Raw genomic sequence first — 24,309 nt, forward strand, 5'->3', positions numbered from 1 at the left:
ATCATCATTAATATCGTTATCACAAAATACCAGTAAGTATTGTGATGCAATGTGAACTTCATCTCGCCCATCCCAAGTAGTCTCAAGTAGAAAGTCAATTTAGGCAGCCGATAAACAGGATGCTTTGGGAAATTAAGCAAAGTGTGCATTTGGTGAATGCTAATATCTTTGAACAAGCTTTCCATGGAGTCAGATTGTGATTTGTTGAATAAATAGTGGCAGAGTTTCCGTTTGGCTGTCGATTTGGGCCCTCCTGGATCAATGTTTCCTGATACCACAGCGGCTGTTAATATCCTCTGATCTTACGTATTGGTTTCTACTAGATGTTTTGGACGCCATCCAAAACTGCGGTTTAGTGTTCATTGAGAAAGAGAGTAAAAATTTAATTTTCGTCCTTTTAAATGCCAGCTGGCAGGCGTATCAATGGGCACACGAGAGAGAGAGCTGAAAACACATGCAACATGAATATAGATTGTTTGGAAATACGACATCCGTTATCGTGAGAGCTCTCGCACTACGCATCAGGACAGGAAACACATTACTCTGCTTCTTTTGGCATCCACCCCGTCTTCCTTTGGATCAGAGGGCAGCCAACTTATCTTGGGAGTGGCGGTAAATTACGCCAGACCACAACCCAAGCGAGACAGCTGTTTTGGAGAGGATCGGTTTACAAGTTACCCAACTCAGAGGACTCGCATAAGAGAGGAGCACTCCATCACAAGGATTTGTTTTCATCCAGGAGTAGTTTCACATGCCATCTCACAAAAAGCATGATTGAAATTACAAAACAAATGGAAATAAGAATAATACAAAGAAGTTAACTGATTTATTTTATCTTTTGCCATGACAATAGTACATAATATTTGACTAGATACTTTTCTAAATACTTCTATACAGCTTAAAGAGACATTTACAGGCTTAACTAGGTTAATAAGGTTGATTAGGCAAGTCATTGTATAACAGTGGTTTGTTCTGTAGACCTTTGGAAAAATATTGCAAATGGGGGCTTAAAATATTGACCTTAAAATGTTTATTTTATTATTATTATTATTATTATTATTATTATTATTATTATTATTATTATCTGCTTTTATTCTAGCCAAAATAAAACAAATCAGACTTTCTCCAGGAGAAAAAAATTTATTGGAAATACTGTGAAAAGTTTCTTGCTCTTTTAAAGATGATTTGGGAAATATTTGAAGGAACAAAATAAAATAAATTCACAGGAAGGCGAATAATTTTCACTTCAACTGTAAATTACAGAGTTGAAGATAAAATTATTAGTCCTATTGTGAAAATGTAATTGTTTTAAATGTTTTCCAAGTGCTTTTAACTACAAAGACGCCATTTTTTTGCGTATAAATAGTAAACAATAGGTCTCTGGAAGAAACGGTGACATAAACAAATGAATAACCATCCATAATTCAACACTATTGTGTCATTGGATTAAATGTGCTTTATGGCAGAGTTTCTCAAATTTGGTCCTGGACGGCCAATGTCCTGCAGTATTTAGCTTCAACTTGCCTTAACATACCTGTAAGGATGTTTCAAGAAAGTCTAGTAAGAGCTTAATTAGCTAGCCCAATTGTGTCTGATTGAGGTTGGAACTAAACTTTACAGGACACAAGCCCTTCAGGGCCGAGTTTGAGAACGCCTGCTCTATGGGATGTTGTTCTGAGGACTCTTATATTTCAAAATCAACCATGATGGATGGTGTCTTGTTATTTCGATGATAAGTGCTCCATATCTAGTAAGCATGTTCTGCACAACCTACACAAATTTAACCAATACATTCTTTATAAGATTCCCATTGAAAAACAACTACTGTACCTACACTGTGAAAAATATGTAATTTAACAGTTTATTTCCTGCAGCAGGGGGTTGGGCACCCCAGCTGCCGAAAATATATATATATATATTTTTTTTTTACAGTGTACAATGGCTGCTTGAGGGTTGTAACTTTATACCACGGATCACCAAACTTGCTCCTGGAGGTCCGGTGGCCAAGATTGGTGACCCCTGCTTTATACTGATGTATAGTTTGTCAAGATTACTGAGTCTTGTTCTTTTTGATGTAATATTTTCGTAAACACTGACATGTAAAAAAAACAGCACAGAGACTTTCTTAATGCGTTTTTTTACGTAACTAATTTCTAATAAACAATTTGTTTTGTCTTTGCTATGATGACAGGATATAATATTTTACTAGATAATTAGCAGAATATTATTGTTCAGCTTAAAGTTGTTAAGTTGTTGTAATGTTAAATTAGGTCAACTAGGCAAGATATGTTAATTAGGCAAGTTATTTAACAGCAGTGGTTTGTTCTGTTTCAATTTGAAAAAGTAATTTCTGCAGGGGGGTGAAAATATTGACCTAATATTGCTTTACATTTGAAATATTTTCCATTTCATTTACTAAAAGGAGACATTTCTTGCAGTTTTTCTTTTAAAGCAACTCATTATTAATGCTAAGTGATGTTTCCAAGACTCACTTTTAGCAATTACAACAAAAACTACATCAGTGACTAATGAGCAGGATATGAAACCCGGATTTTAGATTGCATCATGCGCAGCAAGGATTTAGATTTGAGACTAATCTACAAAAATAAACAAAAATAAAGATTTAATAAGCAAAACTAGCTCGAATTAGCTTGAATATTTCTCACAGTAGGGGCAACACGATGGCTCAGTGATTAGCACTGTCGCCTCACAGCAAGAAGGTCGCTGGTGTGAGTCCCAGCCGGGTCCTAATATTCCATTTCATTTACTAAAAGGAGACATTTCATTAATATTCCTAATATTAAGTTGTGGCTGGAATAGCATCCGCTGTGTGAAACATATGCTGGAATGGTTGGTGCCTAAGTCGAAGGCAAATGAATGAATGAATGAATTTCTCACAGTGAACTTGTGACAAAAATTATATCTATCCATGCATTTTTTTTGGTTTAGGGTCTCATGGATTCATAAATATGACTATAAAATGTTCAGTAAAGTTTATATGAAATCAATATCACAACTGAGATAAGATATCACATGCTTATGTTTGAGAAAATGGCATCAATGCTTGTGTGATATTACCAAATCATTATCTTAAATCGAAAAACAAATATCCCAGTATGGGTTTTGAATAATAGATGCATTGAAATGACTTCTAATAGGCTTCACAGTCAATGATTTTGACCTCTTAAAGTCTTAAAAGCTACAATTACCATATTATTATAGCCAAAAAACATCGCACCCCCACCTAAAATACCAACAAATGTGTACTTTTTGTGAAATGCAGTATTTTGCTTTTTCTTTGTAGACAACAAAAGTAATATTAAGCAAAAATGAATCAAATAAATGGTAAATCCCATTTAAAAATCACTCATCAGATCATGCAAAGTTATTTAACAGCTTCAGATTCATATGCATATGACATAAAAAAACGGATCAAACCAGCTCTAAATACAAATTTACAGGGACACTGAAGCAAAATGTACTTTTTTAGGTGATCTACCCCCCCAAAAAAAGTCATGCATAAGCCTTCAATAAAATCATCTCTCAAAGCCCAATCCTCAAAGAAAAGCAACATCTTCTGCAGCGGTTAAACACGACACTAAGTCAGCATGAAGAATATTTCACCGCTGCTAAAAGAGACACGGTCGACTTGATAGACTATCTTTAAGTCTCGCAGCTCTTTCATGCACCTTTCTTATCTCTCTCAGGACGAGCGAGTCTAAGCTGAACAGTGTGAAATGTTCAGTACGTCCCAGCGATGGAGTCGAGGGACCGAGAGAAACGCAGATGTCGACTGAGGTCAGTGACTGTTCCACAACTCACCAGACGCTCGCTCATCTGACCAGAGTGAGAATTAAAGGGATAGTATGTCAAAAAAAATTTAATTTAATAAAAGACATACATATATTTTATGTATTTATTTAAATATAATTTATTGAATAAAAATGTACTTTTGTTATATTTTCATTATATTACAGTTTTTAAATAATTGTTTTCTGTATTAAGCAATTTAAATGTAAAAAAATAAGAGCATAAAAGAAGAGATTTTGAAGAATGTCAAATTATATTTTTTTTACATTTTTCAAAAGATCTTCTGTTTTGGTTAACAGAATGGAAAGTGGAACGTTTTCCTGAACAAATTGTTAAAAATGTGCATTGCAAGAAATAATATGATTCATTTCATCTATTCGTGTATAATTCCTTAAATATGAAAATGTTTAAATATATTTACATTATATATTTTTATATATTATATTTTATTTTTTTTAAATCTGCATTCATTATTTTAATGTAAAAAAATAAAAAAGAAACTAATAAAAAATTTTTAGACAAAACTACAGGAAAAAAACATGACCAATAATAAAGTTAATAATACATTTATTTCTATAATAATATAATATTAATAATAGGTTTATTTCTTCCATCAAACACAAAGGAAGATATTTTCAATAATGTCTATTGATTTTTTTGTTTGCCAACATTCCTTAAAATATCTTTGGTTTTCAAAATAATTTTTCTGAAGAAATTGCTAACAATGTACAATGCAATAAAGGCATATATTTTATCTATTAGACATTATTTATGAAATAAAACAATGTTAAATATATATTTATATGATATATTTTAATATAACTGTTCACCGTATTAAGTAATTTAAATGTACAAAAATAAAATAAAATTAAATAATTAAGAAAAATATTAGACAAAACTACAGAAAAAAAACATGACAATTAATACATTTTTGGCTTCTATCCGAGTTCCTTTTTATCAGTCGAACACAAAAGAAGATATTTTGAATAATTTTAATAGATAAATGTTTTATTAACATTCTTTTAAATATCTTATTTTTTGGTCAACAAAATGAAAGCTAACATTTTTCTAAAGAAATTGTTAAAAATGCAATAAAGACATATAATTGATCTATTAAGATATAATTATTTATTGAATAAAACAATGTAAAATATATATTTATATGATATATTTTATTTAATACAACTGTTTTCCATATTTAGCAATTTGAATGTACAAAAATAAAATAAGAATATTAGACAAAACGAGAAAAAAAAAACATGAACAATAAGAAATGTTTGGCTTCTGAACCTGAGTTTCTTCAGTCGAACACAAAAGAAGATATTTTGAAGAATGTTGGAAACTGGTAATCCTCAGTGGAAAAAAAATACTATGAAAGTCAATCAGACTTAAACCAGATGCCAACATTCTTCAAAATATCTTCTTTTATGTTGGACAGAAGAACAAACCACATAAATGTTTTTAAAAAGTGCAAGTACAAGGCAACAATGGACAATTTCACAAGGATTAGGCCCCTTTCTTTATGTCACTTCAAGGGGAATTCTTATCTCAAAAGTAATGTATTGTTACTAAAAAGGTGTTTTGAATATCACAGTATTGTATACTTACAGACAGCAGTAATAGGGTGTTATTTTCTCTCTTTATTTACTACATTTTAACAGGTTTATGCATAACAAAATGAATCCTGGAACTTGTCATTATTATAAGTCTATGTAATGATTAAATAAAACTTAATTCAACAAAAATAAGTAGATCATGAGTAAACGATGACAGAACTTTAAATTTTGGGTGAACTAATCACGTAATGAGTTAAATTTCTTTAGTTTGAGCTCTGCCGGATTAAAAGCATCAGGTGTAAATGAATAGACTTTTGCGCAGTCAATTAGATTAATAGCGTCGCTGCTGGTTCAGGTTGACCTTTTTGTTAGAAACCGGTTATTGCCTTTAAGAGAAGCTTTAACCTGCGAGCGCTCACCAGCCCGGCTGTAAATCACGCCTGTTACTGAAAAATAAAGCTGTTGTTGAAAAAGCGCTAAGCGACTAAATTATGTCATTGGATGTCCTTGCACACTATCAGCCGCTTTGCTTCCAGAGGCCTGTTTACAAATGTACAATAAAACGCCAGAGGACATAAATAAATATGTTAGTCCTGGGAAGACAGAGAAATTCACGACGGCAGACAAAAAAACAGCAATGATTCTAATTTTGTTTGGAAAGCGCAGCACAATAAATGGGTCTACTGTGTGCTGCAGCGCGATTAAGAGACTACGGATGCTATAATGCAAATAAATAATATGTTGCAGGTGCCAGAAAATATGTTTTTAATACAGTTGTTTGCGCTAAGGAGATGTCAGAAATGGTGTTAGTGTAAGTTTGTTATCATTATTTTAACTGTAGGGAATAAGTAGTGCATACAAATTATACAAAAATGAAAGTTAATAAAAAACATTATGACAAGATACGAGAGAGAAAAAAGAGATGAACTATGAAACTGCAAAAAGGAAAGAGCAAATCACTCAAAAACAACAATAAATTAAAAGGGCTAAATCATTTAAATAACAACAAATAAAATAAATAAAGGAATAAAAGCAGCAATAAATTAGTGGAAAATAATATTCAATATTAAAAGAATAAATTTTATATAAATAAATTAATATAATATAAATAATATAAATACATTTTTATATTTTATATGAATGAAATATATAATAATATAATATAATATAAATAAAAAACAAATGACCCCCATGGTGGCTCAGTGGTTAGCACTGTCACCTCACAGCAAGAAGGTTGCTGGGTTGAGTCTTGTCTGGGTCAGTTGGCATTTCTGTGTCAGAGTTTGCAAGTTCTTCCCGTGTTGGCGTGGGTTTCCTCCCCACAGTCCAAACACATTAAATAATAGATAAATACAATCATGCTTTCTGCAGGTTTCACAGAGTTAAATCTAAGACTTTTTAAGACATTGTTAAGATCATTATGAATTAAATTTTAGATTTATAAAGCACTAAAGGCTGAGGAATTTTACAAATGGCCCAGATGGAAAAGGTTTTTATTTGAGCGATCAAAAAATTATTATAATTTAACACTTTTAATAATGCAATAATACACTAATAATAAACAATTAAAATATTTTAGATTTTATTTCTGAGCTAAATATTTTATATATTGTGTAAAAACAAGCAAGCATATCTATACACTTTTTTCCCAACATAAACTTTCTTTAAAAAAGGAACAAATGTCTAAGTTTTAAAGACTATAACAAACTAAATTTATGCAACAACAATCTGTCCAGGTCAGGGTCCTCAGCAGAAAATATGTAGAGAACTGTTTAAATAAAAAGTTTAAAGTTTTATTAAGATGATTGTTGGTGATTATATGGGTTTTGGCCAGATTTGGTAGCAATACATGAGCAAAGGAAAATTAAGACCTGTTTAAAAAAGATTCAAGACCTACGACACAATATTTCAGTAAATTTAAGACTATTTAAGACCCTGCAGAAACCCTCTTGTCAATACCACAACAATAAAAACAAGGTTATATCTATGAGTGTTGATATGTTGCAAGGTGACATGCCACAGCCATATCATCCTGCTGCCCAATCCTGCAGCCTCACTGAAGCTAAGCAGACCTGAGCCTGATCAGTACCTGGATGGAAGACCACATGCTATTGGAAGTGGTGTTAGGGAGGTCTGTTTGAGTCCTAATGCCCCTGTAAAGTGAAGGGGACACTACACTGTCAGAGAGTGCCGTCTTTTGGATGAGACCTTAAACAGAGGTTATGACTCTCTGTGGTCATTGAAAATCCCATGGCACTTTTTGTACAGAGTAGGGAAGTAACCCTGGTGTCCTGGCCAAATTCCCTTCACCATGGCCTCCTGATCATCCCCATCCACCGAATTGGCTCTATCACTGTCTCTCCTATAGCTGGTGTGTGGTGAGCGAACTGGCGCCGTTGTCCTGTGGCTGCCAATGCATCATCCAAGTGGATGCTGCACACTGGTGGTGGTGTGGAGAGACCCCTCTCATGATTGTGAAGCACTTTGGGTGTGTGACTATACATGATACATGCACTATATAAATATTCATTACATTACAACCTAATCTATTAAAAATACCAAAAACCTAAACAATAAACCTACAAATAGAAAAATAGATATGATGGGAATATTGTGAGAATCACAGCAGCAGCTAAGTGTGCTATCCTGAAGGTTTTTAATCCCATACCGGCACAAACAAATCCAAAGCACCTTGAATTCTGTCAATAACACAGCGGCTGCTCCATTTTCTCCTCACGGATCTGATAACAAGCATCAGACACACATCTTCTCACAGCAGAGACACAAAACACACACCAATGTCACATCAAGCCGGACGAAGAAACACAGAAGATGTTAAGAGACTAGTAAAAATACCACTGCCTTTTAATTCATACATTCATTTACGGTTGGCTTAGTCCCTTATTTATTAGGGGTTGCCACAGTGGAGTGAACCGCCAACTATTCCAGCATATGTTTTACATGGCGGATGCCCTTCTAGCTGCAACCCAGTACTGGGAAACACTCATACACACTCATACAATACGGGCAATTTAGTTTATTCAATTCACCTATAGCGCATGTGTTTGGACTGTGGGGAGCTTATGTAAATAATATAATAGTACTATATAGATAAAAATCTAAAACAGTTTCCCCAAGGTTTGCTTTTAATAAAAACTGTACAATTTTGTAAGGATTCACGTTTAAAAACATTTCATTTAAAGTCTGCAAATGCAATATAAAGCAACAGAAAAACCACCCATGTCTGGATCAATCCTCGCTGATTCAACAACAAAATATGCCCGTTTCTAACATCCAGCAGATTTTAAAGCATTTCTTCCGCAGCAAACTCTTTTTAAAGACGCTTGAGAGCGAGTCGCACACCGAGAAGAGACTCCAAAAAAGCACTGGCCTTTAATTTCTGCTAATAAACCTGCGGACTCTGCATAAAGATGGGGATATTGATCACAGCAGCTTTTCTGAATCACAACAGTGGCTGTTTTTGAGGAGTATTGTAGTAGCTTGTGGATTTGTACACAATAGAATACAGTAGCGACGCTGTTTTAAAAGCCTATTAGCATGTTTCTGAAGCAGCAGGACTCAATTACTGTAGTATTGAGTGTCTATTTTAACATACCACTGCTCAAAACATTGAGCTCAGCAGTCCAGTTCAATAATGGACTATTATTGACTATTATATTAATGGACTATTCCTTTCTTATTTTCTTCAATTATGGGATACAAATTCATTGCACACAAGAATAGACACGTGCAACTGGAAGAATAGCCCGATTTAAGATCTGGATCAAAGGTATGGGAGATTGTGAGGAAACAGCTGGAGTATACTCAGGTGAAGGTTTTTTTTTTTCCTATAATTTTTTTTTATAGCCTGGAGCTTAACATTCTGACAAAATAAAGGCTCAAGGTTGTCGAAAACATTTTAAGTTGTTTTAAAAATGTGCAGAATTTAAGATAGGAATATTAAAAATAATATTTATTTAATTTCATAAGACATAATTTTGAAATAAACATTTTAATATAACAAGATGCCTTGCATTTAAACGCCATGCATTGCATAACGCGATGCATTTAAAAAAATACCAGGTAATGTAATTCAATTTATTTCATGTACATTTAATTAAACATTTGTTGTTATTTAATAGAAAATAGCTACTATATTTCTCTAATTTTACAGCAAAAAAGAAAGTAAATAACTTAACGTCACTGAATTAAAATGCTAAAACAAATGTATTTTTTATATTTACTGCTAAAGTTATTAAAATATAATAATTCCTTACATGTATATAGAGCTTTTATGGACACTCAAAGCGCTTTACACATTTTTGGGGAGAATCTCCTCATCCACCACCAATGTGCAACATCCACCTGGATGACACGACAGCAGCCATATTGTGCGGGGGAGACAGATTGATGAAGCCATTTAGGATACGGGGATGGTTATATGGGGATGCCATGGTGGACAGAAGCCAGTGGCCAAATTTGTCCAGGATGCCGGTGTTAAACTCTTTTTCGAAGGACATCTTGGGATTTTTAACAACCAAAATCCAAGCAGTATAAAGCAATATACTGGGGTGTTGGGACCCCCTAGAGCAGGGGTGTCAAACTCAGTTCCAAAAGAGCCGAAGCCCTGCAAAGTTTAGTTTCAACCCTGCTCCAAGAAGACACTTACCTGTAGGTTTCAAACAAGCCTGAAGGACTCAATTAGTTTGATCAGGTGTGTTTAATTAGGGTTGGAACTAAACTGTGCAGAGCTGCGGCCCTTTTGGAACTGAGTTTGACACCTGTGCCCTAGAGTGTGTTGAGTGCCCCCTGCTGATCTCAATAACACCACAGCAAACTAGCTTTCCCATGTGGTCTCCCATCCAGGTACTGACCGGGCACATTAGTGGGCGACCATGTGAGAGTTAGGGAGAGCTAGATTGTGGCTTAATTAATTTACACATGAAGCCAAACATATTTGTTGTTTTTTTTGCAGCTCAGGTTTAACAATAGTCAAAATAAAACACTAATCTAATTAAAAATCCTCACAAAGCAATAAAAACATGCCTTTATAGTTACTTTATTAAATATGAACTATTTGTCTACATCAGGTAAATATTTTCCATTAAAGGGGTTTGGCAGACAAAGCAAAATTTGGAATTCCTTTTCCAAAGGAATCTCTTCCAAAAGAACTGCTGCAAGGTTCAAATAAACACAACCTTTGTATTTTGTGGCCAGGCACAAAACTAACATGCAAAACCCTCATTCAAGCATGGGTAGAAAAGCCGTTTGAAGTGTATTTGCTCAATGCGGTCACAGTCTGGGAGTGTAAGAGTCCAGTGACATCAGGACTGTAATGAACATGCAGGATTGAGGAGTGGCTGTGAGAGGATTTAAAGGAGTAGTTCACCCTGAAATTAACATTCAGTCATCATTTACTCACACTCATGTCATTCTAAAAGTTTCTTCATCAAAATTGATATTTTGAAGAATGTTGGACAACTGATGGCACACATTGAGAAAAAGACATACCATGGAAATCCTTGGATACGGTCCTATTTTCAACATTCTTTAAAATATCTTTGGTTTTCAAAAGACATTGACTGAATAAACTCAAATATGTTTAAAACAAGTGGAGGGTACATAGAGCATAAAATCATTGTTTAATGTTGCATGGGTTCATTTTTGGCAAAAGCCAAAACTATTTGCATTGTATGGATCAAAATTATTGATTTTCTATGCCACTGGGATGTTTTATGCCAAAAATCATTAGAATATCACATAAAGATCATTTTCCTTGAAGACTTTTTGTAAATTTACATCCTTAAGTATATAAAAACTTAATTTTTGATTAGTAATGTGCACTGCTAAGAAACTTAAATTGGAAACTTAAATTGGCCAACTCTAAAGGTGATTTTCTCAATACTTAGATTTTACAAATAAATATGATATCATTTTTGATTTTATTATTAATAAATAAAAAGGAGACATTTTACCAGACATGTTTATATTCATTTGTAGACAAATCAATAGCAATAGCAATAGCAAATCAATAGCAATGTTTTAAAAGAGATCGATATTTAAAAAAAAAAAAAACTGATAATTTTTCATCTGACCAGCAGACATTTTCTAAAACCACAAAATTACTATAAAAATTTAGAAGTGATTTCAGATGAATAAGAATTAAATAAATATATATGACTTTAGACATCAAAACCATTCATAAGTGTCAATTTTATGAAATTTCATTGATTTATGGTTCGTTAGGGCGTTATTTGGTTGAGATACAACTATTAAAAACAGCAAAAAATTGAAAGAATAGAAATTGTAAACAATCTAAATACAGTGGTCCCTCGTTATTCGGAGAAGTTACACTCTATAGATAGCCCGCAATAGGTGAAATCCGCAAAGTAGTCCGCTTTGTTTTTTACAATAATAGATGATTTAAGGCTGTAAAACCTCTCACTACACTATTTTCTCAGACAGGCATTAACATTTTCAGTTTTCTCTCTTGTTTAAACACTTGTGTAACTTCTGCCTTACTTTAACATGTCCGGAAGTCCAACTTTTTGTGCGATGGTTAGCATCTTCCTCAGCCTTTTGGGTGCTACCGCAGGTGCCTTTGACGGTGCAGAATGTTTCGTCAACATTATAGGGAGAAAACTTGCAAACATACAGTACAGCACTTCAGAGTCACACTACTAGAGATCAAAGATTTATAATTTGGGAAGCTGAACTTAATCAGTACTGTACAGAAGACATGGCAATTTTTGCATAAATTAAAAATGAATAATTTTGACCAATACAATACATTAACCCGTGCAACATAAAACTGCACCAAGTTCATATATTACCATTTTGCTCAAACCCACAAATCCAGAAGCACGAGAACTGTCAAGTGGCGTCTTCATCTTTTCCATATCTGCGTTTCGCACATCACTATAGAGAATAATAAATGACTCTACTGTCTTGTCCATCCGGATTTTCAGGTCTCCAGCAGAGGGATGGATGGGCTCCCGATGCTATTGAATCACACCACAGGACACACCGAGCGGGAGAGCGAGATAAAACAGGCTGTGCTGCAGGAAGAGGGCCGCATGCAGTGAGCCAACGCTGAGAAAACGTCTGCATCACCTGCTCACACACGCTGACTGTACGGCCAATAAAGCGAGCCAGCCACCAGCGGCACAACACACACGCAGAGCCCGAGACCTCTTGTTGTATAATGAGGATCGCAAGTGAACAATCGCCACTGGCGTCTTGTTAAACTTTCAGAGAATGCATACATGGCTGGTGAACTGACCCAGAAAGCCACGCTTGGACGCCCAAGCCACTGATCCACCCCGTTTAAGCGCCTATCGTGAGCACATCCGAGATATGAATCACGGCTCTGCATCAGCAAAATCCGTCCGGCCGTTGACTATGAATTAATAAGCACTCCATCATCTCCCAAGCTGCCATCTACCCATTCATTTAGCAGCCCACTCGTACAAACCATCCAGAGCCTATATTAAGTGTCTAACAGCTGAGTAACCCGTCCCACTGGCATCTGGGATGATGATGCTGTCACAGAGTTAAACGCTACAACACAAGGGTTTCCAAACAAACCCCAGAGGAGCCGGGAGTTGAGCAGCGGGGTCCTAAAAGGTCTCAAAGTCAACTGTTCTTGGAATTTTAGATTTCCAGGGTTTTATAAACTCAATGGTGGGCTGCCGTAAAGATTCCATTCTTTCTGCTTATAATAGAAAACTACAAATTAAACATGTAACTCACAGCAACCTGAATATCTGTTAGCTATAATCAATGATTAATAACTTTAAAAAAACACACACACAAGCAGGGAAAGAGTTTAAAATCAGTTTCTATGGAACAGAATTACTACTTTGGAACACATTCTATTGAGACTTCAAAGTAACATGTGACAAGCTTGATGCATCACCATGGAAACAGAATGTAGAATGTTCTAAAAAAAATTTGATATTCAATTTCAAGAGTATGTGTGTGTTTTTCAAACAAAACCGAAGAGTATTGAGTTCAGTTAGGTTGGTTTGACCTAAAAGATCTTAAAGCAAACTTTTTTTTTTGGAAAAGTAGTTGTAGTAGTCTGCTTTTAAAAACTTTATGGAGGGCTGTCTAAAATATTACATAGATCATGTTCATACCATGGAAAAATGCTAACTAAATTTGTCAATTCACAGCAATCTAATTGTCATTTTATTGCGATTAAAAACAATATTGTCAAGTCAAGTTTTCAGCTGCACATAGCATTTGACAAAAGTAATATCAATTTTTAAAAAATCTATCAATTTAAACGCAATTTATCCTACAATTGAATGCAGTCACATGATTCTTGAGATATCAATTGAAGCTTTGCTGCTGTTTTGATCAGTTATTATTAGTGTTATTATATATTATCAATGGTAAATAACCTTTAAAAGAATACAGGCAGGGAAAGAGCTAAAGATCAGATCCTATGGAATGGAACTATTACTTTGGAACACTGTTCTGTTGAGACTTCAAAGTAGCATGTGACAAGCTTGATGTATCACTATGGAAACAGAATGTGGAATGTTCTCAATATTTGAAAATTCAATTTCAAGAGTATGTGTGTGGAGGAGGCTTTAGTTTGGCAGCAGGGTCCTAAAAGGTCTCAAAGTCAACTTATCTTGGAATTTAGACGTCTGGTTTTATGAAATGGATGGTGGGCTGTCTTAAGGATTCCATTCCTTCAGATTATAATATAATAAAAACACCTACTAAATAAATATGTAAATTCACAGTAATCTAAATATATATGTAATTTTATTGTAATAAAAAAACAATATCGCCAAGTCAGGTTTTCAGCTGAACAGAGCATTTATTTGCTCTAATATACAATAAAGTAATATCATTTAAATCTACAATAACTATTTTTAAATAAAATTTAACCTTCATTTTAATGCTGAATTTTCCCCATAATTTCTGCATTGACAAGATTCTTGAGAAATCATTCAATGATTTTGCTGCTGTTATGATCAGTTATTATTAGTGCTATTACTGTGTGTATTATCTATGATGAATAACAGGCAGGGAAAGAGTGCAACATCAATTTCTATGGAACAGAACTATTACTTTGGAACACATTCCATTGAGACTTCAAAGTAACATGTGACAAGCTTGATGTATCACTATGGAAACAGAATGTGCAATATTGTCAATATTTGAAATTCAATTTCAAATCTGTGTGTGGTTTTCAAACTAAACCGAGAGGAGTGTTGAGTTGAGAAGCTGGGTCCTAAAAGGTCTCAAAGCAATTTTGAACGATTTTAAGTTTCAGCCAAGACTAATTTCTCTGAATATAACTGAACTACAACAGGAAGTAAATAAATAAAAATAGACACCTAGCTGAAAATATTACATAACAGAAACATTAACATGGAAAATAGCAGCATCTACTGTATGCACATTTGATCATGTTATCCTGTTTATCACAATAAAGCTGTCTGAAATGGACCCCAGCATTGAATGACTTTCAAAAAGAACATATTTTGGAACAAAACAGAATTAGTTGCTTCCCAAACAATGGCAGATTGAAAACTAATTTTCAGTTTCAACCACAAATGTTTATTTCATTGCATCACTAGTTTGCCAACATGTAAAAAGGGGCCAGTTTCTGAAACTGGTTGCAGACCTGAAATAAAAGCAAAACAGCAGCAGACTGATAGCACAAATTAAACAGATCGCTCCGGTTATTACCAGCAAAGCCTGAGACACTGGAAAAGCACACAGAGGCGCCATTCAGACAGATAAGCTGCAAAACAACTCCATACTATTTCATGCTCTATGTTTACTTTAAGTATAACACTATCACTGCTGCATCATTTTGGAAAGCGTCAAGAGGATTAAACTGCACTCAAAATTAAAACATGATCACAAAAGCTGCATGTTTCTTAAAACTGATCTGAAAGAAGTACGTATTAACTTCCATAGTATTGTTTTGTCCTACTATGGTTTTCAGCTTTATTCAAGATATCTTCTTACACAAATCTAACACAAACAAGAAATGCATGGTTTAAACAACACAAGGGTGAGTAATTCATGAGTAAATTGTCATTTATGCATGAACCATCTCTTTAAGAACAGAAACATACTGACATTATCATAAAACAGAGGCAATTCAGAGACCCCAGAGTAAATCTTCAACCCTATTAGATGAGTCTCAGAAAAGTTTGCATTCATTCAAAGCTAAACGCTGTTATTTGATAAAAGGATCTACTGAGCGCTGAACTGAGCTGTCAGCACCAGGCTCATGTGTCAAAACAATCAGAGGGCCAAACGTCATTTACCCTTTCACAGCATTTCTGCTCGCCCTGTGGCTCTCAGAGCGGGCGAATGAGAGCGAGAATGAGAGAGAGAGAGAAAAAAGAGAGAGAGGGAAGTGGGCTTCCCATGATTCAACAGTCATAGGAAGCATTAGGAAGCTTTTCATCACTGTAGACCCACTCCACCCATCCATCGACCCACTTAAATGTCCTAAAATCACCACATCTCACGTTACCGCTGCTCTGGAAATGAGGAAGCACACACACACGTGCACACACTGCTAACCGTGCATTATTAGAAGCACTTCATTCAACAGCAGACTGAAGGACAAATGACAGATTCATGAAGTCGAGAGTTGGAAACACCTGCAGACTCGTGTGTGTGTGTGTGTGTGTGTGTGTTTTTATTGGACTCCATCCATGTTTTTTTTACCCACTACAGTCCACTACAGTTAGTTGAGTTGCTAAATGACTACTCGACTAGTAAATCTTGCAGAAGCCTTGTAAAATAACGATGGTTTTCCGCAATGTGGGTACTTGAAGTATTTTCACACACAGTAAAAAAATTAAATGACCAGTAAGTCATGACAACATATGCTTTTATGTTACTTGGGGCTCTATTTTAAAGATCCAAGCACAAAGTCTAAAGCTCATGGCGCAAAAGCATTAAGGGCATGTTAAGGGCACCTATTTTAAAGATGTAAAAACCGGTCCGCACCCCGGCGCATGGTCTAACAGCGTTCTACTTATTCTCTTAATAAGTTATGGGTCTGTTTTGAGCATAACAAGCATTAAACTAATCAGAGTCTCATCTCCCATTCACTTTAAGAGTCAGTTGCGTCACGCCATGGTGCATTTGCTATTTACATGACAGACTTTGTAAGTGTAAAAACTGAACGCTTCACTACCCTGAAAATATTTAAACAGAGCATCTGCAGCATGAGGATAAAGAACAAGCCTCCTCCATTCCGCCTCTTTACTTTCTCTTTACATATCTATCTTACACTACAATATTATTATACATTTAAGTTTTAAAACCATAAATATTATCATTTTGGTGACATTTAATATTTATTTGGTCAAAAAAACTCTATACTTTAAAAATTCATTCAATTCATTCTTCGATTTAATACTGAATTTTCAGCATCATACTGAATTCACATGATCCTTAAGAAACCATTACAATATGATTATTTGCTGCTGTTATTATCGAAGATTCATGCATTCATTTTCCTTCGGCTTAGTCCCTTTATTCATAAGGGGCCTACTTATCCAGCATATGTTGAAACCTAATACTGGGAAACATCCATACACAATAATTCACACATATACACTACGACCAGTTTAGCTAATTCAATTCCCCTATAGTGCACGTGTTTGGACTGGACTGTGTGGAAAACCGGAACACCAGGAGGAAATCCACGCCAACACGGGGAGAACATGCAAACTCTACACAGAAATGCCAACTGGCCCAGCAGGGACTCGAACCAATGATCTTCTGGCTATGAGGTGACTGTTCTAACCACTAAGCCGCACTGTTATCAAAGATAATAAAAAAAGAGTCAGGGAATTAGTTCAAATCTATTTCCCCTAAGGAACACATCAAAGGAATTATTCCTTTTGGAACAAGTTCCATTGAGACTTCAAAGTAACCATCACGATGTGTCACTATGGAAACAGGAAATGGAATATGTTCTAAAAATGTAAAAAAAAATTCTAAACTACATGTGTAAAGGTTAAAGGTCAAGTAGTTTTTAATCACTCAATGGAACGAGTCAAATCATACTGAGCACCATTCAATAAAAAAGCACCTATATTCACAAACAAACACGCTCAACACTCAAAATATATGCACCACAGGAAAGAGCACAGCGCAGTTAAATAAGTGACCTTTGCAACTTTCCTCTCTCCTCACATCTCAACACACCGCTCCATTTATTTCCCACTCCAGTCAGAAATGCCCCAGAAAAAAAAAGTGAGATTGCATCTCTAAAACAAGAACACTTAAATAACATCACATAAAAGGTTATTCCGTTCAGTCAGATGCACTCTAGTTGAGAGTAACCTCTAATGCTCTTTGGAGTGTGTGTGTGTGTGTGTGTGTGATTTGACTGCATTCCCTCTTTAATTTGCAACACAAGGCATTTCAAGACACGGGGAGGGAGCTCATCCTCCGCCTCTTGTCGTGTTGCCCAATCTGTGGCCTGTTAGGCAGTAGGCGGAAACTAATGACCAACATGAGTGTCTTCATGAGCTGTTTATTTTGCAGCATTCCCAAGACGCTGCAACAGCTGCCAAGCAAAAGTCAAAAAAGAAAAAAGAAAAAGAGAAGCCGTCTTCAGCTGTAGCCACACAACAAGCGCAGCCTTTCAATCCAGTGCAACCTCTTCTTCACACGGTGTAGATCACAGGTCAGCTCCTTCAACACCTCAATTATTTTTCACCGTATGCCTTCTGCCTTTTCAAAGGCCGTTGGAGAATGAAAAAGAGAGTCCGCTGGCGGTAGTATATATCCTCCTGTGCATTGTGTCCGTAGAGATGCTGATTTTTTGGGGGGGTGATAATGCAGAAAATGCACAAGATGATTTATGCTTCTGTTGAAGCCACAAGTTGATGCGATTAGAACTTCATTAAAAATTAAAAATTCCAGGTGCAGAGTTTTATCAGGCATTAATCCAGAGAAGTAGAAATCATGACAAGGAGAATTGCAGCAAAATTGGCAAACAGCGACTGGCCAATCTAATAAAATATTATGTGTGTGGGCGATATGGCAAAAAAAGCCATCTCATTAATTATTTTCCATATTAAATGATAATGATATAGATTTTAATATGAGATGTTAATGCTTCCAAATTTAAAAGAGTACCCCAACAATGACTGAAGCCACAAAAATTAGAGGCTTCATTAAATAGCATAACATTTATGGCGGCCGAAAATTCAGTACATCTCTAATATCAAAACACTCTTAGATTCCCATTGTTGCACATTTCTGCTGTGTGACTGGCACCTACATCAATATAGAGTAAAAGAAAGTCCAGAGTTTATCATTATTATTGATAGGGATGTCCAGATCTGATCATGTGATCGGAAATCGGGCCCGATCACGAATCGGACGTTGCCTCCCAATCAGGGCTCGAATATATATATGTATATACAGTATATATGTTCCCATAATATTTTAAACAAATCTATGGTTATGCATCTATAGGTCCTAAAAGCACATTACTGACTTCGCAAATACTGTGGCTTTTTTTTTTTTTTGTTTACATGCCTGCCGGTTATTTTAAGTTGAGGTGCTCATTGTTTTTATATTTGATTTTTTTTTATTTACTTGTGCACTTAAGTTCAAAAGTGAAGAATTAATATTATTTATTACTTGATTGATCAAGCTACCTCACAGATGTGCTCTGTTTGTTAACAGGGTTATTAATAAGGTTAATTCAATAAAAATAGTTTCTTCGCTTTTCTTTGTGGTTTTTTATGTATTATAGAAGTATCTGATCGTGTTTCGGTATCGGGAGATACTTAAAATCAAATCACTCGCATACTCGAGGGCAAAAAAACTTGACCAATTTTATCATGATTTGATGTAATTTAGTTTATCGGCCCAGCAATAGTATATATATCTACTGACCTTATTCATTTACGAGCAAGTGCAAGCTTTGGAAACATACTGGTTTGAGACTTCCACTTCCATTGAATTTTAGTAAAAATACAGCTTGTTATGCTGCTTGATGTTGGAAACTTTTTGTTTTTACTTAATTTAATATTTTTATGAAAACCCAAAATCAAACAAATAGTGCTCAGGGGTAGCCCAAACAATGTCTAACAAACAATTTCATCATCATGTGTAAGTGCTCCCATGCAGGGCAAGGGATTTATCAGAATAAACAGCAAAAATCAGTCCAAATTTGAGACTCTGATCTCAAATCACTTGCATTGAATTTTAGCCATAAAAATACAGCTCCTTATGCTGCTTGACGTTAGAAAATTTTTGTATTTTCTTATTAATTATTTGTATGCATTCTCATAAATGCAATTGTTTACCGAGCACGTAGTTTAAAAATTTACTACTGGTCATTATTTCTAGCCATTTCCAAATGGTCGAAAGAATCAGAAGTCATAAAACAATCGCACAAGCTTAATTCTGCATTGCAACATAAGATCAACAACATTTCTATTAGCAAATGCAATCACTGCAAACTTATTAGTTTGAGACTCCAATCTTATTCACTTCCACTAAATTTTAGCCATAAAAATACAGCTCGATATGCTGCATGATGTTGAAAAATTTTTGTATGTTCTTAATAAATTATTTGTATGCATTGTCATGAATGTAATTGTTTATAGACCAAGTAGTTTGGTCGTTTACTACTGCTTATTATTTCTAGTCATTTCCCAATAGTCAAAAGAATCAGAAGTTGTGAAAAAAAAAAAATCACAGAAATCAGCTTACTTCTGCATTGCAAAATAAGGTCAACAGATTTTCTAAATGAACTCAGTTTAGCAACAGAATATAGCAACAATATGTATATTTATTTGTGATATTTATATATACACAGTCAAGCCAGAGATTATTCATCCAACTGGCAAATTCTGACTTAAAGTTACTTTTATTTTAGGGCTTGACTGTGTATATACAGTAGAAAATAGAAAGTTAATGCATATTAACTCAAGCAAAATATTGAAAAAAAAAAAAAAACTACAAAGCGTAAAACAAATTATATATGTTTGTTTCTCTTGTGATTTTTGCTCTTAAAATGTGCATTAAATATTCTTCTCAAACATATGCATTTGGGTAATTTTTGTTATTGCAAGTTATTTTGTTAGATAAGCTCCAGATTTGGCTTTAGTAATGACTAATCTAATGCATATGCACGCTCATAATACAGTATAGCAGTGTTTCTCAACCACGTTCCTGGAGGACCATCAACATTGCATGTTTTGGATGTCTCTTTTGTCTGTCACACCCATTACAGGTCTTTCAATCTCTGCTAGTGAGCTGCTGATCTGAATCAGGTGTGTTTGGTTAAGGAGACATGGAAATGTGCAGAGCTGGTGGTCCTACAAGAACGTGGTTGAGAAACACTGCTGTATAGCATCTTATAGAAAATATTAATATAAAAGAGAGATTTGTGAGGGGTGAACTCACATATGCTGAGCACTATATACCATATATATAGTATGTAGTAATATATATTGTTGTTTCAATTGTAAATACATTAATAAATGTATTATTCGTTGTTTGTTCATGTTAGCAAATCTTTTAACTAACACTAATGAATACAGCCGTATTATATATTGTAGACAACAATGTCTAAAATCTAAGGTTTGCAATCAATAGCCAAAGATTTTGGAATATGCATGCAAGATTTCCCCCGGCGCTCTTTGCAACAAAAAATGATGCAAAAACATAGGCGTTCAATGTTGCATGCTTTTGGGATGAAGTGTTGTAAATGCCTGCACAGTGGCCACTGCAAATCCTGCATCCCAGCGTCCTCTGGCAAGCCGTGCTATTCCTGGGTGACACAGAAAATCGTCCACACACACATACACACACACTGCAGTACGTTTATAGGGAATTCTGACGGACTTGAGGCAATGGATCAAACACCACGAGTCGCTCCTTTCTCCAGTCCCTGTACGACTTCATGCCAGTATAATGGATGACCACTCATCACTCTTAATCTCTGACCATGCACCATCAGTAGAAAAACAAGCATAAACTCCCCTGTTAAGCCTTTAGATGGTACGCTCTTATCTTCCAGAGTTCCTCATATTGCAGGTGTTAATTAAGCATGAAGATCCACAAGTGAAGACGCTCTCATTTCTAATGCACGAGCAACAGTTTTTGGGCCTCCAGGTATCATCAGCACAGCGGTAAAAGAGTCCAGGGAGTCTGTATGCTCACGGCAGGCAAACACAGCAAGGTAATCCACTGAGACGACCGCAAAACCAAAAAAAAAAAAAGATGCATTGCAAAAGATGATGCACGTGAGCCACTCCTTGGATTTGTCCGGCGTGGAGATGGCGGTTAGATCAGCGGAGGGTTTTCACGGGCTGTCATGTCCCAAGCGTGAGTTAAGCAGACAGTGATCCAGCATCCAACATGCCTCAGTGGAGGAGAAAAGGTCCTGAAAGCGTTGGGTTGTCAATCCCGACGTGATGAGATGCATCTCATGAGTAACCCGACATTAAATCAGCCTCCAACAGCCTTGAAGCCAAAAATGACTGGGCTGGAAACAAATACTACAAAGAACAAATCATGCATACAAATTGCACATACACACTTTGAAAAGTGTAGGAGATGATTCAACTGAAATTAAAAGCAGTTTTCTTATTACAAAAGAGTTAAAATGTTTGCTGATTGCTAAACATCAGTCAATATACTGTATCTATTCACTTCAGCCATGTGGTCAATTGCAATCTCATTTTAAACAAAACTGCCCATTGAAATACTGCAATATATGAAACTAACTGTGCAAATAATCTGCAGGATGATTCTTCGGTCATAATATTGACCATTTAAAGCCAACAATGATGAAGAAAATAAAGCAAGTTCTTCAAGATGGTGATTTTTTTCACAATAAATCAAACTTAATGTGCAAATTATCTGCAGGATGATACTTCTCTAACACTGATACAACAACCATCAATGATATAGAGAACAGAACAGCCCATTGAAATACTCATGCAATAAATCAAAGCAATTGTGCAAATAATCTGCAGGACGATTCTTCGGTCATTACATTGACCATTTAAAGCCAGCAATGATGAAGAAAATAAAGCAAGTTCTTTAAGATGGTGATTTTTTTCACAATAAATCAAACTTAATGTGCAAATTATCTGCAGGATGATACTTCTCTAACACTGATATGTCGTTTAAAGCCATCAATGATATAGAAAACAGAACAGCCCATTGAAATACTCATGCAATAAATCAAACTAATTGTGCAAATAATCTGCAGGACGATTCTTCGGTCATTACATTGATCATTTAAAGCCAGCAATGATGAAGAAAATAAAGCAAGTTCTTTAAGATGGTGATTTTTTCACAGTAATACTTCTCTAACACTGATATGTCATTTAAAGTCACCAATGATGAAAAAACAAAACTGTCCATTGAAATACTCATGCAATATGTCAAACTGTGCAAATAATCTGCAGGACGATTCTTCGGTCATAACATTGATCGTTTAAAGCCAGCAATGATGAAGAAAATAAAGCAAGTTCTTCAAGATGGTGATTTTTGTCACAATAAATCAAACTTATTGTGCAAATTATCTGCAGGATGATACTTCTCAAACACTGATATGTCATTTAAAGCCACCAATGACGAAGAAAACAGAACAGCCCATTGAAATACTCATGCAAATTATCTGCAGGATGATTCTTCGGTAATAACATTGATTTGTCATTTAAAGCAAGCAATGATGAAGAAAATAAGCCAAGTTCTTTGAAGCAAAAGATGATGTTTTTTTCACAATGAATCAAACTTATTCTGCAAACTATTGCATGAAATTGTTTCTCCAGTAATCCTGTTTGGACGTTTAAGGCCACCAACGATGGAAATTAAGTTATTTGAAGCAAAAATGCACAAATAAATCCAGTTGTTTGATAATATATATTAAACTATTGTGCAAATTATCTGTAGGATGATACTTTTCTACTAATATTGGTGGGTTATTTAAAAAACGCCATTGGTTGAGAAAATAAAGCAAGTTCTTTTAAGCAAAAATGCACTCAGTTGCAGATTTTTTTTTAACAATAATAATCAAACGTATTGTGGAAATTACTGCCTGATGATGCTTCACTAATGATCCTGTTTGGATGTTGAAAGTAACCAAGCTCTTGAAAGCAAAAATGCACATACAGATCCTGTTTTTATTTAGTTTTTTGTTTTTTTATTTGTGCAAATTATCTGCAGGATGGTACTTCTATTAATACTGATATGTCATTTAAAGTCAGCAATGATAAAGAAAACAAAACTGCCCATCAAAATATCCATGCAATAAATCAAAGCAATTGCGCAAATTATCTGCAGGACGATTCTTCTCTAATAACATTGATATGTCCATGAAAGCCACCAATGATCAAGAAAATAAAGCAAGTTCTCTGAAGCAAAAGTTGATGATTTTTTTCACAATAAATCAAACTTCCTCTACAAACTGTATGAATTTGCTTCTCGAATAATCCTGTTTGGATGTTTAAAGGCGTCAATGATGAGGAAAATAAAGCAAATTCTTTTAAGCATTAATACACACTCAAATGCAAAGTTTTTCACAATAAAGCCAAAAGTATTGTGGAAATTATTGCATGATGATGCTTTTCTAATAACCCTGTTTGGACATTTAAAGCAAACAGTTTCTTTAAAGCAAAAATGCACATACAGATCCTGTTTTTATTTTTGTTTTCTTGTGTGTTTTTTACAATAAATCAAAAGTGTTGTGCAAATTATCTGCAGGATGGTACTTCTATTAATACTGATATGTCATTTGAAGCCAGGAATGATGAGGAAAACAGAACAGCCCATTGAAATACCCATGCAATAAATCTAAGAAAATGTGCAAATTATCTGCAGGACGATTCTTCTCTAATAATATTGATATGTCATTGAAACCCAACAATGATCAAGAAAATAAAGCAAGCTCTTTAAAGCAAAA

The 24,309-nt window shown here is 34.9% G+C and overlaps 1 protein-coding gene and 2 long non-coding RNA genes across 29 annotated transcripts in view; 2 read left to right on the forward strand and 1 right to left on the reverse strand.

Moving 5' to 3' along the window:
• LOC137491498 (uncharacterized) overlaps window positions 1-15,258 on the forward strand; it is a 31,354-nt gene extending 16,096 nt beyond the window's left edge. Inside the window, exons 3-4 of one of the 3 annotated variants that reach the window (XR_015482414.1) lie at window positions 3,708-3,798; window positions 12,335-14,835. This is a non-coding gene — a long non-coding RNA (uncharacterized LOC137491498). Of the gene's footprint in view, window positions 1-3,707; window positions 3,799-12,334 lie in introns of all 3 variants that reach the window. The other 2 variants (XR_015482413.1, XR_015482412.1) reach the window with 2 other exon arrangements.
• Window positions 1-24,309, reverse strand: part of plekha5 (pleckstrin homology domain containing A5) — a 200,552-nt gene that overhangs the window by 170,603 nt on the left and 5,640 nt on the right. The window lies entirely within an intron of this gene.
• Window positions 18,912-22,790, forward strand: LOC147844598 (uncharacterized). Its single transcript, XR_015482418.1, has 3 exons — window positions 18,912-20,545; window positions 20,746-22,217; window positions 22,448-22,790. It is a non-coding gene; the product is annotated as an uncharacterized LOC147844598 (long non-coding RNA).

The sequence above is a fragment of the Danio rerio genome, chromosome 4 (genome assembly GCF_052040795.2).
Source record: "Danio rerio strain M-AB ecotype USA chromosome 4, GRCz13ab, whole genome shotgun sequence".
Taxonomy (NCBI): Eukaryota; Metazoa; Chordata; class Actinopteri; order Cypriniformes; family Danionidae; genus Danio; species Danio rerio.